Here is a 6,000-nt window from a genome sequence, read left to right on the forward strand (position 1 = left end):
ATCTGGATGATCCAGAGGAGGAATGGGAGAAGGTCATGTGGTCTGATGAGACAAAAATAGAGCTTTTTGCTCTAAACTCCACTCGCCGTGTTTGGAGGAATAGAAGGATGAGTACAACCCCAAGAACACCATCCCAACCGTGAAGCATGGAGGTGGAAACATCATTCTTTGGGGATGCTTTTCTGCAAAGGGGACAGGACGACTGCACCGTATTGAGGGGAGGATGGATGGGGCCATGTATCGCGAGATCTTGACCAACAACCTCCTTCCCTCAGTAAGAGCATTGAAGATGGGTCGTGGCTCGGTCTTCCAGCATGACAACGACCCGAAACACACAGCCAGGGCAACTAAGGAGTGGCTCCGTAAGAAGCATCTCAAGGTCCTGGAGTGGCCTAGCCAGTCTCCAGACCTGAACCCAATAGAAAATCTTTGGAGGGAGCCGAAAGTCCGTATTGCCCAGCGACAGCCCCGAAACCTGAAGGATCTGGAGAAGGTCTGTATGGAGGAGTGGGCCAAAATCCCTGCTGCAGTGTGTGCAAACCTGGTCAAGAACTACAGGAAACGTATGATCTCTGTAATTGCAAACAAAGGTTTCTGTACCAAATATTCAGTTCTGCTTTTCTGATGTATCAAATACTTATGTCATGCAATAAAATGCAAATTAATTACTTAAAAATCATACAATGTGATTTTCTGGATTTTTGTTTTAGATTCCGTCTCTCACAGTTGAAGTGTACCTATGATAAAAATGACAGACCTCTACATGCTTTGTAAGTAGGAAAACCTGCAAAATCGGCAGTGTATCAAATACTTGTTCTCCCCACTGTATGTGTGAAGTTTCACATAAAACTTTCCCTCATGTTATTGTTTCTGGTTTTCACCTCATTTCCACACATTTATTTTTCACCCCTTTCAGCTACATCTGGTCTCCCATCCAGGGACCATCCCTGCTTAGCTTTAGAAACAAACCAGCAGTGGGACGCAGGGTGCTATAGTATTCCTTCTTTGAAACTTGCAACTGGAAAAAGGCAGCAAAAGCAAAGGCTAGTATAACAGCCATCGATAGGGACAATTACAGGAAAGAGGGAGGTGTTTTATTCAATCGCGCATCCATTTACAAATCATTTGTTACGCGCATTTATAAATTATTTCCTTGCATTATTTTGCCTTGCTATGAATACTTTGGGGTTTATGTTTCTATTTCAATATCATTCTTTTTGTTTGCAATACTAGGAATTTTGTTCTTCATTTATTTAAGCAGGGAGTCACCATTGAGACCAGGGTCTCCTTTCACAAGGGAGCCTTGCATACACAATTTCTAAATCAAAATGTGCTTTAAAACTTAAAAAACGGATTTACCTAGTTCGGTTGGGACCCGAGGAACCTCAAGAGTTAACCAACCTTGTGAACGGGTTTGGTATCTCATGTTTTTTATATTTGGAACAGGAAAGTTAGGGAAGTCTGAAGCTGGTGCAGTAGAGATTTGCAAACAGAAAGGGAATAATGAGGTGATCTACGGGACTTTAATGAGGACCAACCAACCTTTTGATACAGGATGCAGTGTTGAGTATTAAAACTGTCCCCTGTGATAAATCGAAGGGCGCTGTAGTAGACAACATCCAAAGGTTTAAGAGTAGCTGCAATCTGTTAAACGGTGTCACCATAGTCAAAAACTGGCAGGAAAGTTGACTGTACAATCTGCTTCCTGCTATGAGGCAAGATCTATTTCTTAAAAAGAAGCCCGCTTTAAATCTTAGCTTTTTAACTAGCTCATCCATGTGTTTTGTTAACATTACATCTTTGTCGATCCAAGTGCCCAGATATTTATAGGGGGGAACCCGGTCGATGGAAGAACCATCCAATGAATAAATATGTAGTCCATCTGATTTTTTGTTTTTGAGAATTAGAGAACAGCATTCTGTATATTTAGACTTGCCCGCATTAAGTAAACATTTTAAAACCGAACAGGGCTTTCTGTCAGGCAACAAAGTCAGATTGCAGCTCTAACATAGCCTGGTCAACAGTTGGGGCAATGGCAAACATAAGTGTCATCTGCATACAGATGAATATTACAAGAGAACTATTTATATAAACAGTCAAGAGAACAGGTCCCAATACCGACCCCTGCGGTACACCTTTTGTAATATCCAGGAAACTAGACTTGACACCATCAGAAATCACACGTTGTGTCCTATCTGAAGGATCATTCTCAAATCACTGGCAAGAAGCCTGATCCAGGCTTCTTTCAGTCAGGCTTTGAATAAGAATGTTACGGTCAACAGTGTTGAAGGCCCTGGAAAGGTCTATAAATAAGACAGCACAATGTTTTTAATGATCTAGGCAATTTAACACATCTAAAACAAGTGTAGCAGCTGAAACGGTGCTAAATCCAGGTCTAAAACCAGACGGGTGCACATTTAGAATAGAATGAGAAGTTTAAAAATGATTACCTGAGAGCTGGCCAGGGATTCTAAACCTTTGGAAGGGCAAGATACAGTGCATTCGGAAAGTATTCAGACCCCTTCCCTTTTTCCACATTTTGTTATGTTGCAGCCTTATTCTTAACTTGATTAAATAAACAAAATTCTCAACAATCTACACACAATACCTGATAATGACAAAGGAAAAATCTGTTTTTTATACATTTTTGCAAATGTGTTAACAGTAAAAAATAAAAATAAATCCTTATTTACATAAGTATTCAGCCCCTCTGCTATGAGACTCGAAATTGAGCTCAGGTGAATCTTGTTTCCATTGATCATCCTTGAGATGTTTCTACAACTTGATTGGAGTCCACCTGTGGTAAATTCGATGGATGTGACATGATTCGGAAAGGCACACACCTGTGTCCCTCAGTTGGTCCCTCAGTTGACAGTGCATGTCAGAGCAAAAACCAAGCAATGAGGTTGGAGGTATTGTCTGTAGAGCTCCAAGACAGGATTGTGTTGAGGCACAAATCTGGGGAAGGGTATCAAACAATTTCTGCAGCATTGAAGGTCCCCAAGAACACAATGGCCTCCATCAATCTTAAATGGAAAAAGTTTGGAACCACAAAGACTCTACCTAGAGCTGGCCACCCGGCCAAAATGAGCAATTGGGGAGAAGGGCCTTGGTCAGGGAGGTGACCAAGAACCCGATGGTCACTCTGACAGAGCTCCAGAGTTCCTCTGTGGAGATGGGAGAACCTTCCAGAAGGACAACCATCTCTGCAGCACTCCACCAATCAGGCCTTTATGGTCGAGTGGCCAGATGGAAGCCACTCTTCAGTAAAATACACATGACAGCTCGCTTAGAGTTGCCAAAAGATTCTCTGGTCTGATCAAACCAAGATGGAACTCTTTGGCCTGAATGCCAAGCTTCACGTCTGGAGGAAACCTGGCACCATCCTTACGGTGAAGCATGGTGGTGGCAGCATCATGCTGTGGGGATGTTTTTCAGTGGCAGGGACTGGGAGACTAGTCAGGATCGAGGGAAAGATGAACGGAGCAAAGTACAGAGAGATCTTTGATGAAAACCTGCTCCAGAGTGCTCAGCACCTCAGACTGGGGTGAAGGTTCACTTTCAAACAGGACAACAACCCAAAGGACACAGCCAAGACAACGTAGGAGTGGCTCGGGACAAGTCTCTGAATGTCCTTGAGTGGCCCATCCAGAGCACGGACTTGAATCTTATCGAACATCTCTGGAGAGACCTGAAAATAGCTGTGTAGCGACGCTCCCCATCCAACCTGACAGAGCTTGTATTAAAGTAGTCAAAAGTTTAGTATTTGGTCTCATATTCCTAGCACACAATGATTACATAAAGCTTGTGACTATAAACTTGTTGGATGCATTTGTTGTTTGTTTTGGTTGAGTTTCAGATTATTTTGTGCCCAATAGAAAGGAATAGTAAATCATGTATTGTGTCATTTTGGAGTCACATTTATTTTAAATAAGAATATAATATGTTTCTAAACACTTCTACATTAATGTTGATACTACTATGATTACGGATAGTCCTGAATGAATCGTGAATAAGGATGAGTGAGAAAGTTAGACGCACAAATATCATACCCCCCCAAAAAAATGCATGTCTTGGGGGTATGATATTTGCACGTCTGTAACTTTAAAGTTGGAGCGAGTAGGTTTAGTTATCAGATAAGTTATATTTAGCTCAGTACAAATATATTTCAGCCTTATACTTTCAGCCTATCTGAAACTGGCATCAACCAATCCAGATTAAAATCACCCAAAATGAATAATTCAGATTTAGATATAATAATAATTCAGACAGTAATTCAGACAATTTGCTTAGAGCACATATTTCTTTAATATTAATTGCACAAAGTAACTCGCCCCACTAAGGAATTGCACCATATAATAACACTATGACTCTACTAAAGGTGTTTAAAGCGGCAATCTTTAATTGAAACACTAACAAAGTGTTCTCCCCGTTTCAGTAAAAAGCTGAGGGATGGGGCTGGAGAAATGCAACCGCTCTCAAATCCATAGACTTCGCTATGGATGCAAGGACTGACCATCCATGATATCAATATTATAGTTTTAACCATGTTTTTTAATCTATACAGTAGTTGTTTACCTTGGATGTAGCAACTAAGGATGGCGTCTTTAAAAGGCAGTGAATCTTCATACAGCAGAACTACTGTGTGTCGCCATTTGAAAGTGATCCACTAACCTGCCCCCCAAAAATGTATTCTGTCCACTGTTCCGCGAATGTCCCGCAAAATTGTTCCCTTGTCCCGCATTTTGACTCTTTAGATGTGGTCACCCTTATTCCACCGGTGGAAACATTGCTACTACAACATGTTTTAGCACCATTTTTTCACATGTGAGGAGAATAACATTATTTCAACCCCATATGAGAATCTGCAGTTACACATGCGAAAGTGAGATTTTCACAGTTGGAGTTTTCTTACATGTGAAACGGCATATTTGATTTTCACTTTCACATGTGGATATTGCAAGTTCACATGAAAAACTATGGGGGCGTTTTTCACATATGAAACTGCAAATGTGATTTTAACGTGAATGGTTTTCACATGTGAAAATGCAATTCCCACGTGTAAAATTCAGATTTTCATATGTGGAATTTTCTTACATGTGAACCTGCAAATTAGATTTTCACGTGATTGATTTTCATATTGGAACTTGCAATTCCACATGTGAAAGTGAGATATTTGAATGTCAATGTTTTTCACATATGAAACTGCAAAGTCGATTTTTACAAGTGATTGTTCTTAATTAACATGCGAACTCTAAATTTATAGTGCCTTAAAAAAGTTTTCACACCCCTTTACTTTTTCCATATTTTGTTGTGTTACAGCCTAAATTTGAATTGGATTACATTTAGATTTTGTGTCACTCATCTACACACAATACCCCATAATGTCAAAGTGGAATTATGTTTTTATATTTGTTTTATTTTTTATTAATACAAAATAATTAATAGCTGAAATGTCTTGAGTCAATAAGTATACCTTGTTATGGCAAGCCTAAATAACGTCAGGAGTAAAAATGTGCTTAACAAGTCACATAATAAGTTGCATGGACTCATTGTGTGCAATAATGGTGTTTAGCATGATTTTTTAATGACTACCGCACCTCTGTACCCCACACTATCTGTCAGGTCCATCAATTGAGCAGTGACTTTCAAGCACAGATTCAACCACAAAGACAAGGGAGGTTTTCCAATGCCTCACAAAGAAGGGCACCAATTCGTAGATACATTTTTTTTTAAAGCAGACATTGAATATAGAATGCTGAAGTTATTAATTACACTTTGGATGGTGTATCAATTACACCCAGTCATAACAAAGACACAGGCATCCTTCCTAACTCAGTTGACGTAGAGGAAGGAAACCGCTTAGCGATTTTGCCATGAGGTCAATGGTGATTTTAAACCAGTTACAGAGTTAAATGGCTGTGATAGGAGAAAACTGGGGATGGATCAACAACATTGTAGTTACTCCACAATACTAAACTAAATGACAAAGACTAGGGA

The sequence above is a fragment of the Salvelinus alpinus genome, chromosome 7 (genome assembly GCF_045679555.1).
Source record: "Salvelinus alpinus chromosome 7, SLU_Salpinus.1, whole genome shotgun sequence".
NCBI classification, from domain to species: Eukaryota; Metazoa; Chordata; class Actinopteri; order Salmoniformes; family Salmonidae; genus Salvelinus; species Salvelinus alpinus.